Consider the following 13207-nt stretch of genomic DNA (forward strand, 5'->3'; position numbering starts at 1 on the left):
CGTGCGTCTTAATTCTTGGTACATTTCTTTGCCGTCCTCTGCAAAACAACATCGTGAAATGACCAAATTCTGCGTTGTTTGGAGAACGTAAACCACAACCGCTGATTTGTCGTATTTCTATTTGGAATTGAACGCATTCGTAGCATATTCAGCAGGGCAAGTTTTAATACCAACAGACACACTGGATAGTTCCAAATAATGCGGAATTCCAAAGTAAAATAGAAACACATTTTCTACTAGGCGTCGTCCTCGCCGTAGTTGTCGTATATGTATAGGGTTCCTTATTGCTTTATGTCCCTACTTAGCCCGTAGCTATTAAACTTAATCATTATTATTGATTTATAGTGCGCTTTTTAACATACCAGGTGATCAAAAGCGCATTACAACAATAAATAACCTAAAACTATACAAGTATTAAAAATCTACAATAAAATTTAAAAATAATAAAAAACACTACATCATTTATTTATATATACATATTTAAACAATTTGAAATACCGTAGTCACATGTGTAGTTAAGAGTGTCGCAGTACTGAGGCCGCTCCATTCGCCGACGTTCGTCGTTTTTCGTGAGAGTGAATCGTGTTTTCCGTGAGTGTGATCGCGAAATAATAATTATAACTCTACCTCTGGAAAAAAAGAATTTTCGGCAATATTTATGCATAAAAATATATACGTTCTAGTTATACAAAGCAAATAATTTGAAAAGGGAACTGAAGTTTAAAAGATATACTTGTAATATGGACAATAGAGAGAACAAACCTTTGAGGATACAATCTAAGGAAACAAAAAGCAAGAGACTAGGTGAGTTGATTAAAAATTTCTATTTTTCTACATAGTTTCGATTGTGACAACCCAGGTGTTTTCGAGAGTGCAACATTTACCAATGTGATGTTAACTTATCTACCGTTTTGACACTATACCCCACAGGCAGCGGAGGCGTTAAAATTTGACAACACGACCGCTTTTGTGTAAATTTAGCATCATCCGCGTCACTCTTTAAGGGAAGTTGTAATTAAATTGTCTGAACTGTTTGTGAAGCACCTAGCGGGTCATACTAAACAGCCTATAAAATGAAGAGCGTGGTTGACAAAGCAAAAAGAAAGCGCTTTTTAAAATTAGATCAAACTTCCTGTTTGAGTCTGGACCGTCGACAAGAAGACTAACATAACTGGCTGTTTTCCTGTTCAGCTAAAAGCGTTGCACTTTAAGACGACCGAAAAATCCACACACTGATTAAACTGGGCCCACATCATACTTTTTGGGGAAAACTGAAGTCGAAGATCTTTAAAGTTGACAAGGTAAGCTTAACAACGTTTTGTTACATCAAGACCGCAGTTACGTAGGGATGGTGACTGGTAAATGTGAGAAAAGAAGGCGAGACTAGTGTTTTTCTTTGCGAGCCCAAGACATGTAGACTTCTTCAGTCATCAATAGCGAAACCGAGACTTCAAAGCGTTTAAACACGAGCTCGAGACACTCAGGGTCTGAGATGTTCAGACGTCATTTAAGCTCATAAAAAAGCAGCAAACAAGTCGCTACTTCGAGACTTTCTTAGCCTTGAATAAAATCGAGACTTCGAGACGGCTTGGTGAAAAAATCGAAACTGTGAGACTCATATAACCGCTAAAAAGTAACACTGCGAGACCCGTGAAATTCGACGAAAATTTTTGCTAGACACAGAGATTTTGAACGACCATTCGCCACCCCTTTACGTATAGATGTAACCCAGTTTTCGAAGGTTTAAGCCCGGAGGCACAAAGAAGCATTTGATAATTCTGAGCACACAATAACAATGAAAGGTAAATGCAGCCGTGAAGAAATCACCTTTTGAAACGCCTGCAACTATGGTGCTATACAACGTTGAGGTTTTTCCAAAAATTCGTTCTGCAAAGTTCAGCCTTGCTAACTTGAGAGTTACAGAAATTAACTTAACCAATATTAAGGTTTCATGCAAAATTTTCCTTTGCTAGACAAATTTAAATGTGCGTTTGTAAAAAATTGAAATTAAAACCGCTTTATCATTTCATCAGTACGAGGAAGTAGTGTTCATTTTTTAATCTCTCCGTGGAGAACCTGAAGGATACTACCTTGTTTGGTCTTTTTCGCTGGTCAGTGTGTTAATTAATCCTATCAAATGTGGTTCAAAATGTTATCTATACAGCTAGGAATTGTAAAAGGCGCTGGTTAGAATTCAAATTATTCACTTGTCAAGCGAAAGTGCGCGAAAGTGTTTAATGCTATTGCGCAAAAAAAAACCCGTTTTATCCTGAATTTTAATTACATGCGAAAAAGACGAACAGAAGCATTAACTGTGTCAATGATTTGACAGCCATTCGTATGGGTAGCCCAGAACTTGTCAAAAATGACGGTTTTCAGCCGATGGCGTTTCCCGACAATAATATTTGAAAATAAAATTTAATCTATCTCGGTTTCCAATCCACAGCTAGGAGATTAAGTGATATTTATTGTATAAGTTTTTGAAATCTATAATTATCTGCACGAAAATCGGCGATAGCCTTTTTGCAACCATTGCCGTGCAGTTCAGCCAAGTGGGGTCTAGGTCCGACATTGGCTGATCTCGGTCTCGACTTCATGGTTTTATTACTCGAAGCATTTGAAACAGATAAAGTGAATACATGTTACGAAGTGAAATTCGTTTTTTACTGTTTCGTAATCAGAGTTGCACGATAGACCTCTTTAGCTTGGGCGGTTTGTTTTCCCATTGCAGACCACGTGATGATACTCTTGAGAATTCTTGCTTTCAAATTTTTAAATAGTCGCATGTATATGAATAAATAATGTTAAAATGGATGAAAGAAAAATTCTCTAGCGAATATCACGTGGGCTACAATGGGAAAACAAACCGCCCAAGCTAAAGAGGTCTATTGTACATGTTTACTGACCTTATTTCACATTGCAAATTATATTTAGTAACCTTGACCGTGCTTGTCATAAGACCGATACAGGACGCACATTTAAGGCGGGACTTAACCTAAAATTCTGAAAGAAATTCGAAGTTTTGTTTTTTACGGAACTCTAATCTTAAGGTATTCAAGTTTTATTTTGACAAGTACTGTTACTGTGAATTTAAAGCTCGTTTTCTCAAAACGAGTTATTTTCGCCTTCTAGAAAAGATATCTTGAAAACGATTTATTCTATTGAGCTACAATTTTCAAGATTTGTCGTTCTGAGTACGTTCTGTGGGATAAGCATAGAGCTTTTCCATCCAGTGCATTCTGTCGAAGTTATGTATTGAAACATATGCTAGATTTTCTGTATTAGATTTGACTGGTCGTCATTTCACGTGTTTTTAACTTTTCAAAAATCTCCATGCTTATCCCAGCAAGCTATTTTGTCTTCTTTTGTGAAATGTAAGAATTATTCCTTTTGATCAGTTCTTGTAGGAGTTATCTTTTCTCAAGTAAGCCCTGGCATTTCCCAGCAGGTGGAAGATTTAATCAGCCGGTGTCAGGTTACAATACAGTTATAGGGTGCACAAATATTTTTTTCATGATCTTTGGTCTTTGAACTTTTTAAAAATGTATACTTTGCCATGGTTTGGACTTAACTCTTAGCCACGAGAAAATGTTTGAAACATGGTGTGTTTTTAGGTTAAGTCCCACCTTAACCATCAGCAATAAAGATATTGACGCTGACGTCCTTTGTTTACATATCCGAGACCACCACCTAGAGTTAATTTGTCTAGTTTAGTAAGTGTATCGTAGACAGAAGATTCGGATCAGAAGGTAGATTTTGGACATTCACGACTGTGAATCACTTCTTTCTATCTTGTAGTTAGTTGCGAAGCACCACTAAGGTTGTAGTTGTAGTCGTAGACCGGATCTTAGTAAGAAGGTGGTTGGGAAAGGAATTCCTCCTGTAAGTCACACAGTCTAGGAAATGTCCTAATTTCCAACTTTGCTAAAATTTTGCTTTAGCTCAAAACCTCTCTAATAGTCCGCAGTCAAGGCAGATTACTAAACCAGTGTTCAGCTTTTCTATGACCTTCCTTCAACTAAAAACCTTTCGCATAACCTGCAGGCAACTGGGGCAACGATCATTCTACCACTGACAATTCAAAGATGCCCAACAACTCTTTCTATTATTTGGATTGACTAATGACGTCAAATAACTTTTCATACAGTCTCTAGCTAGTTCAGTTTTTGGTGCAAGAGGCGATCCAGTCCGTGTCTTTTCTCTTTTGGAGGTTGGCAGGTTTGTTATTGTTAGAGAACTGATTTGAGAAATGTTGCACAGAGTAACTTAAACATTGCTTTAATTGTAAAAATATCTTTCTTAAACTAACAGTATGTTTTCTTCAACAAGAAGTCAATGACGTATTATGTTTACAATTATACTATAACCTGAGTAATCTCTTTCTTCGTTTAGTGGGGTTCCACTTTACGTTTCTTCCTGACTGCACTAAATGTTTAATGTATTTTTTTGAAATATCTTCTCGACGCACGTGTCTAAAATATACTAGGACAAAATCTTTTACACAAAAGTATCAGAAAAAATGTATTTATCGAATTACTTAAGAAACCCGCATTTTTGCACTAGCTTTTACCATAACTGAAAACAACACTATAGTTTATATTAAACCTGACACATTTGTAATGTAAAAATGTTCAGCTTCTTCGTGTGAGAGCTTTACCGCTTTTTTCTAAGTATCCAGTGCAGTTTTCGAAATGGTTAACGATGAAAAAACACGGAAGCCGCGCAGAAAGTAGCAAATTGCTTCTTAAAACTTTAAAGATACTTTTGTGATGAAAACATCTTTTCTTAAGAGCTTTACTCCGCCTTTGGAGCATCTAGTTGCCATCAAAATCAATTAATAATGGAAACTGTCAGATATGTAGAAGCCACTCATGAATCTTGTCAACACAGAATAAATTAACTAGATTTATAAACACATTTGTGATGGAAACGTGTTTGTTGAATTGAAGTCTCAAGCATTTTTTTCCCCCAAAGATGGTTATAAATGTGACTTCGTACCAGTTTCCTTGATTTCGCCAGAGCTCAAATCGAGAGTGGATGTCTTGAATTTGGTTGAGTCCGTTGGTGAGGAAATCTTTTAATTACAGCTGATGGAACGATTTTTTGACAACTTCTTTCGAACAAGGGAAGCTTGTCACTTGAATTCGAAGGTGAGTCAAATTGCCGGCGATCAAAGCCCTGTTCACACTACGATATGGATGAAAAATAATTTCGTTTTTGTAATTCTGTTTGCACTTATAATACAAATGATACTGTCAGGCACGATTACTATAATTCGTTTCAAAATGAGGAAGGAGAGGAAGGAGAGGTATCAAGGAACAAATGATTTCCTCAGCTGAGAAAAAAATTCACGGTCTCCAAAACTAATCGACAGCAACTTTGAAGTTTGGTGGCACTGGCGAAAATTTTAATAGGTAAAAAAAAAAAAGAAAACTCCTACGCACTAAAAATGACTTCGTGTTGCCAGATTTGTTTTTTGCAAAACAAACATAATTTCGTGTATTGCGAAGAGGACTTAAGTTTGTGGTTTTGTTGACCGTAATTATAAAGTAAATATATAATAATATCAACTTAAAATCATCAGAATTGTGCGTTAAATCATTTTGCATCAGTTTGCCATATGTTGCAGGAAACATTTTTTTCTTGTCTGAAAGCACTGTATGACTTCATGACAAACAGAAGACGAAAGATGAAATTATTCAGAAAAAGTTTTAAATCCTGTCGAAAATATTCAGCAGGTAATCTTCTGCCATTTGGATTAATTTATTATAACCTTTGTGAAGGAAAACAGTTCAGTTTACCTAGCTCAAATTAGTAATATTTGGTGGCATTACCAGCTGAGGACCAAGCGATGTTTCTTTTTTCTGGTGATCAGTTTGCCTTGAATGAATTTTATGCAAGCCGGACTCATCAGTTTAAAGTCCATAGGTGCAAAAAAGCACAAACTGTAATGGTAAAGCTAAAAAGAAAATATTTGATAGACAACTTTTCAATAGGCCATTTCCGAATTACCTTTAGCCTCTTTCTCAAAGCGAGTCTTGGTGCTCATCCTTTCATATGAAAATGAGATTTACATTTACATGCAAATTAAACTTATTTTCATATGAATGGGTGTGCACCAGGCCTCGCTTTGATGGAGAGGCTTAAGGCAACTCAGACTGTTTTTTGAAAACGTGCACGTAATGGGTAGAATATTTTCAAAATTTACCTGCAAGAATTCCAGGTTATAATTTCTCAAAAGAAAATGCTCTGAAAATGCAAGAGACCTTCGGAAACATTCGATGGAGCTAAGCTCCAAAGTTGGTGGATAAAGGAACCTCATTTATATATTTCTGCGATAATTATGAAATGAGACTGAGCTTTCATATCATATTCACTGCAGTATGTGGTGCTAAAGACGACTGAAGATGTATTTTCATAGCAGGAAAACTACGATGATTTTAAAGTTGTCCCTTTTTTGCCACAACATTCAAATAATCCGCGAGAGCTCAACAGCTTTTCTTCAAGTCTTGTAATATGGTAAATAGCGGTTCTCTTTTGTGACTCTAATTCCGGCCACTTGAAATTCTGGTCATTACGAAAAGGCATGCACACGCACGCATACACACTTTTCAGTAAGGTGACATAAGCTTTCCTTAAGGCCCCATCTACACTACGCCGGAGAAATTTGAAAACGCAGCTTTAGTTCTACTGTTAGGCCTACCGTCCACACTGATCCGTCACGCATAACGGAGCTTTTTGAAAACGCTCTTCAAACCGGAGGAATTTAAAAACGCCGGCTTTTCGTTTTCGTGTGGACGGAAAACAATTTTGAAAACGGAGCTTTTCGAAAACGATTGCGTCACGATAATCACATGATTTCCCTGACCGAGTTTTCCTCAAACACAAATCCAAAATGACCGGTGATTAAATTGTTACATTTTTAAATTCCTCCGGCGTAGTACGGACGGAGTCTAAGTTTAAATTTCCGATGAATGAAAAGACAAATCTTACCAAGTTAGCTTTGTGTTAGAACCGGAATAAGTCCATGGTACTGAATGGACCATGGCGGCAGAGAATAACAAGTGGTTCAAAGAGACCTGAATGGAATGGCACCATCTTTGCAACGTCATCGTTTAAAATTACTTCTGGAATTTAGAAATTCACCTAATTTACAAACGAATGTAACAAATGTTAAGAATATGAACCATTTTCGTTACAGTGCCAAATTTGAACGTACGAAAGCGTTTTATCTGCTTTAAATGATGCATTCTAAAGTTACCTACAAAATAAAGCGGGTTCTCTATAGCTACTACTTTACTGCACGTCTTTCTTCGTCCAAACGTTGGTGAATTTAGCGTTTTTAAGAGAAATACAGAGTTGAATATTTATCTTGTTTTTCTCACGTTAACTATTTTGCAACATTTGCATGCACACGTTTGCTAAACTAAATTTATAATCTATAAACGTATACATAATCTAATACGAGTCAAACAACACTCACTTTGTTCGGACAAATGAGCAAACTAGCTCAGTGCCTTGACTAAGAATTTCATGGCGATACTTGAATCATACTTTTAGATAAATGTCAAGCTGCAGATTCTCTGAACGTTTTGGGTTGGCAAGAGAGATTTATTTTGTGTATTTAATTCGTAAGAAATATTAACGCTATTATTCGATAAGGGGAAACGGGATTCCCAATTATAACCATGTAGTTTAAGAACATAAAAGGCGCCGTGAACAAATAATTAACTTTCGGCGACTCGAGAGTTTCTTCATTAATATCAATAGGTAATGCACCAAACAAAATTACGAATGGAAACGGTTCAAGATGTTCTTGAAGTCGAAAGCTCGTTTCCTAAGCGCTATCGGCTTAGAACTATGCGCTGTGAACGAAATGTGACAGCAATTGAGGTCTGCAGAAATTCGGACCATAAACTGCAAATAGACAACATTATAGGTACCGTTCCTTTTAACCAAGGTAAATCCGGATTTTGCGACCGGAAATAAGATTGCCCGTTCCATTTATAGCCAAGCCAATCTTAGATTTGAATCCAAACAATTTACGTCCGAAGGTGTATCGTCCAGATCGGAAATTAAAGTTGGCTTTAGATTTTTCCATTTGAGAGAACTTTTTTGTGATTTTATTATTAATAAAATAAGTCAATCCCAGGCTCCTTGTCGTCGTGCACTGACTAAATTCGAAACTGGATTGGTTAAAAGGAACCCCACCTTACACAATAATATTTTGAAGTTTCCAGAATTAATAAATATTGGTTCTCATTGAGCTACCTGGCTTCACACCAAGGAAATGAATTTTTGAAAACTCATCTTCCTGCTTTTGTTTAAAACTTTGAAAATATGCTTTTTGTTTACTTTTTTTTTAACCAAACAATCTAGTTATTGCAGGTGTTTTTTTAAAAGAAAGGATTAAATATAAGGTTCTCGTGAATACATCCTTAATATTAATGATGATATTCTTGCTGTTATCTACCGCGCGCCTAATATTTGTAGTTAGAAGGTTTGCAGAACTTATAAAAGCTCTATTTTGGCACCCTACTCTCAAGGTACAACCCTGAAATGTTTATGATATACCAGTTTTTAGCTTTCCCTTTTAGCACGCCCGGTTTTTTTCAAGGGGAATATAAACACTTGAAGAAAAAAGAAATCATTTCTGGAGTTAATTAACCCAAGAGAAGAAACAAACAACATTCATTCATTTTTCCTTACACCCACGTTCTAGTTTTATTATGTCTTTTGTTTTTAAATAATCGATTTGGCCTGGAGATGCAACATTTTGCAACTTTTCTGCCGTTTAATTTGTTTTAGAGTACATGCCTCGCTAAAGGAATACTGCAATCAGCTCTGGGTCTCCTAAGATGGAATGTACGTGCATGATGTCGCTGTCACTGAAAAAAAAAGTTGTATGTCAACCGTTATGTATTTAGAAACATTTTTTAGGATTTCAAACTTATCAACCACTCAAACAACTAAACAGCGCGAGCGAGATTTGACGGTATGCGGCACCTTTGGTTTCTCTATTAATGCATCATGATTGGTCCAGCAGAGGTAAATCATCATGAAGATGACGCAAAGATGTCAAAAATTAATTCATATAAGTTATCGCGTAAACCTTTCATCTGCGCCGCGTGCATGTTTAAAATAACGCATTTGAATTTCGACAACGTGAAGATACACTCCTGTACATGTACTGTCGGATATACCAAGCAAGAAATTGGTCAGAAAGTATTTTTGCCCTTCCTTGATGCCGAAAGAAATCTGGAGACGATCCGGCCGATGCATTACGAGTCGCTCTGCGGCATTACCTTATAATTGGCTGGTAGGTAAATTATACAACTGAGTACGCTAAAGCTACAGGGACATTTTGATGGCCGAAAAGCCCTACTCGGTAGTGCTGATAACTGACAAAATCTGAGATGAAAATTGCTTTTCAAACGAAAACATGCTATGAGCATTCTTCCGCTCCAAGAGAAGGGAAACATCTTCTGAGTTTAAAAACATTATGGATAATGTGAGACTTTGGAATAACTTCCCTATTGTACGAGAAACACTTTTAAATGGCACACATGTATGTTGTGTCATAAATTTATATTATTGTTTCATTGTCGAATGTTTAGCTCAACGAAGGAAGCGTTAACTTCTGATTTCTGTCAGACTCCTGACGAATATTTTCAGATGCCTTTAATTTTAATATGATGGATAAATAAAACTTACACGCGAGATGGAGCTAAATTATTAGTATGAGAAGTATTTTTAAGTGCCTCATTAGGATATTCTTTTAATTACTGGTTAGTGTTTAAAAGATAAATGTTTAGCTTTCAATTATCACCCAAGCCATCCTAAATTTGAACTGAAACTTTCGCAGCATGGCAAACTTTAGACCTGCCGATTCAAGACTGTTTTTGCTACCGCGATGGATTTCGCAACTTGAACTTAATTAAAACGTGACAGCTGAAATGACGATATGGAATATGCAAACCACGAGCCGCAAAACCCCTTTTTATATGGAGAAGAGTGTTTTACTGGGAACTAAACCACTCGTAGATTCCATACGCCACTTCATCCGGGACCCGAGTGACGTATTTTCCGTATGTCACCTTTGTGAGTGTCGTATCGTTCAATGAAGTCACGATTCCCGCCTTTTGCTTTTGTTGAATTGGTTTCTCCATATAATAAAAAGAACATTACACGTTGGCTCGAAGATATGAATTTTATGTTCTCGTGGCAAGAACAATATCTCACGAGTAAGCGAAGCGAACGAGTGAGATATTGTTCTTGCCACGAGAACATAAAATTCATATCTTCTCGCCACCGTGTAATATCCTCTATTTATCTCTCAATACCAAATTTTCAGAGACCAGTAAACAACATAACTTTCAACAGTGTCTTTTAAGTAACTGCATTCATCATGTTGCACATTGTCGCCAAAACATCATTTTTAGAAATTGGTATTCTTGCAACCTGAATTATGCCTAATAGGTCCTAATAATAAACATGCAAAAATCTCAGCATGCTGATTGGCTGAGAGCACGTCGATTAATCCCAAACAGTGTAGAAAGTTGAAATTAAATTGCATTTGCGTTATTAATTTGCACATAATCAAACGATTTTTCTAGTGCAATTTGGGATATAGAAGCATTGATCATTTCTTTAAAAGACTACAAATTGCACTCACCCTAAGAGCTCGTGCAACTTTTTGTCTTTGAAATATTGACTTGTGCTTATTTATTCTAGATTGCACTCAGAATAATTTGATTACCTTCACTAGTGGAATTTACCGGGTCCAGGCCCAGGCATTCAAGGCTATGTTTCATCAGTTATAAAGTCAATTTCACTCGAGAGCAAACCTCCGTTTGTTGTAAACACAACGCCCCTAACACTGTCAGACCAAATAATTAGTCATATATCCTACTACCGTATGGACATTTTTCATTAACTCTCTAGGGCAATTTCGATATACTAAAATTCTGACATGGAACCAAGGCTTATTTCAAGGCTTCCTCAATCTTCAAAGCGATGCTAGAATTTAAAAATATAGAAATTTTCTAATTCAGATTAGGCTAGGCTCCTTCAGTCGAGGGAAGGGGGTTAAAATTCCGCCCACCCTCCCTAACCTCTCTTCTAAATTTTCTTTGAAACAATGATAACGAAACTTAGAGAGTGTACAAGACTTCGAAATTGTTTCCTTTGAGGTGAGCAAAATGTTATGATTACGTCATATTAGATGGTGATTACGTCATTGCATGCCGAAAGCCGCCTTCCTAACTCCGCTATTTTTGAGTCCTTCAGAAAACCACAAAAATGAAACAAAACTAACCGAAACCAATGAAAAAGTGTTGATAGCTCATAAAAATGTTAGAATGAGTGCATCAAGGTGAATAGGAACAAGAAAATTTAAAATCTTAATACCTATCAAAGTACGGTTTTCTTAGAAACATCAAATACCGAGTACCAGTACATGTCAAACCAGGTTCTTCTTAGTTAAATTTCAGAAGCAATTTGAAGTTTGGCAGCTCTCACTTCTCTATTGACAAAGTTATAAACAGTCAAACAGTTTCACGCATGGGCTTCAGATATTTTCGTCTCCAGGTCAGAATGAACAAAACGACTTAACTGCTCAAATGTTGATACACAGATTCACAAAGCAGGGAGGTAGTTTGCACGTTTTCAAATCAAGTGGAATGTCCTTCTTCGGACATTTCGAATTCAGAAAATTTTATTTATCGTAGTGCTCCATACCAGCCTCATTCAATGGGTATCATGGTGAAAAAATGTCAAAACTAAAAACTCAATTGTCTCACAGATTTGCATGGTTATTATCACCATCACGTACGTGAACTGAACCTATTACCGTATGTCACAATCACAATGAGACTAATACTGGAATTATGTCAGTGTAGATATAAAAGAAGCACAGCTAAATACCTAGGATCTATCTGGCATTGAGTTTAAATCTTGAGGGTTTTTTTTGTGTCGTTCGATGGGGCTGATTTATTGGTAATATGGAAAAGGGGAGAACAAATGGAGACTCAGAACTGAGATTTTAGGACAGGAATAGCGCTGAAGTGAATTTGTTTTCATTTTCCCTTGTCCATATGAACGTTTTTCAATTTAATTTTACCCCCAGGAATTGTTAGACTTAGTGGGAATTCTTCCCACTGATTTGAAGTATTGTTAGTTTTCTGTATTATGTTGTTTAACTCAAATTGTTTCGTTGCAGTTTGAAAATATATCGTTAATTTGAAATACACAATTCCAAGGTTTGAGAAACCTGCGATAAAAACTGTTTATTTTACAAGTGTGCAAAGTCTCATGAGCCAATTTCCTTCAAAAATTTATTCTCGCGCCTGTGTAAAGTGCACTATTTAATTATGTCGAAATAAATTTCGCTTCAGGTATTCTCCCTTCACTCCTTCTCAGGAGCAAAGGCCATCAACAGTCTCTCTGCTTAGCCTCCTGTCCTGTGCAACCCTCTCTAACTGATACCAACTCTTGCCTATGGATTTGATCTCTGCTTCTAGCGAACCTCGCGTGGTGTTGCGGGTGTTTCGCTTCATAGGCACTTTAAATAATAGAATTAACAGTACATTATTAACGTTTTAGAAATTATTCGCGAAATCTAACCCACCAATTTTATCATAACCAGAAAGCCTACAGATTCTTCCATTATTTAAACCCAGCAGGTACCTAGAATTGCTTATAGTTTTTGCCACCTCCATTACCTTCCTTAACATGGCCTGAAATATTAAGCCATATGGATCAAAGCGATTAAATACGGAATTTTGTTAAGAATTGTGAACTGTGAGAGTACTTCAGTTTCTTTTTAAATCGTAAACATATTGTCGATAATCTGTTAGAATATGGAAAGCGGAATTCGCAAGGTCATTTTCGTCATGACAAATTTACCCTTCGTAAATGGTTTAACAAATTTCCCAGTATTATTCTCGAAATTAGTATAATTTGCTGCTATTGTTCTCCAGAAATTTTAAAGTTTCCTCCGAGATTATTCTGGAAAAAAATCTCCACAGGCGTAGCTTTATCGTGAGAAAAGACGCATTTCTAAGCATGAACTTGGAATAAGATTTACTAGCAATTACTGATACTACAGTGCTTTACGTCAGGTAATGGTAAAGATCTGTAATATCGACTTTCGTTAAAATGTTTATGTCCAAACGAATTTTCGTTTCACAGATACGCAAAAGCATTT

At 36.4% G+C, this 13207-nt stretch overlaps 1 protein-coding gene across 1 annotated transcript in view; it reads left to right on the forward strand.

The window, feature by feature from the left end:
• Positions 1 to 737: 737 nt before the first annotated feature.
• LOC110041004 (gamma-aminobutyric acid receptor subunit beta-2-like) overlaps positions 738 to 13207 on the forward strand; it is a 39891-nt gene continuing 27421 nt past the window's right edge. The window contains exon 1 of the mRNA XM_089285305.1: positions 738 to 1301. The gene's annotated coding sequence lies outside the window, so the exon portion shown is untranslated. The remainder of the gene's footprint in view (positions 1302 to 13207) is intronic.

Source organism: Orbicella faveolata, unplaced genomic scaffold, assembly GCF_042242905.1.
Source record: "Orbicella faveolata isolate gen_17 unplaced genomic scaffold, um_ofav_v1 contig_13, whole genome shotgun sequence".
In the NCBI taxonomy this organism is placed as follows: Eukaryota; Metazoa; Cnidaria; class Anthozoa; order Scleractinia; family Merulinidae; genus Orbicella; species Orbicella faveolata.